Source organism: Bison bison, unplaced genomic scaffold (genome assembly GCF_000754665.1).
Source record: "Bison bison bison isolate TAMUID 2011002044 unplaced genomic scaffold, Bison_UMD1.0 scf7180017862066, whole genome shotgun sequence".
Taxonomy (NCBI): domain Eukaryota; kingdom Metazoa; phylum Chordata; class Mammalia; order Artiodactyla; family Bovidae; genus Bison; species Bison bison.
In genome coordinates, this window is record NW_011492638.1 from 1 (window position 1) to 293 (window position 293).

Here is a 293-nt window from a genome sequence, read left to right on the forward strand (position 1 = left end):
GGTTGCCATTTCCTTCTCCAATGCATGAAAGTGAAAAGTGAAAGTGAAGTCGTGTCAGACTCTTAGCGATCCCATGGACTGCAGCCCACCAGGTTCCTCCGTCCATGGAATTTTCCAGGCAAGAGTACTGGAGTGGGGTGCCATTGCCTTCTCTGAAAACTGTCTCTAGTCAGGGGTAAATAATTTTTATCATGAAGACTAGGGCCTTGCACACAGTAGGTGCTCAAGTATTTCTGTTTAAAATGAAGATTAAATGGGCTCTGTGAAAATGAATGATTTATTATGACCTCAAA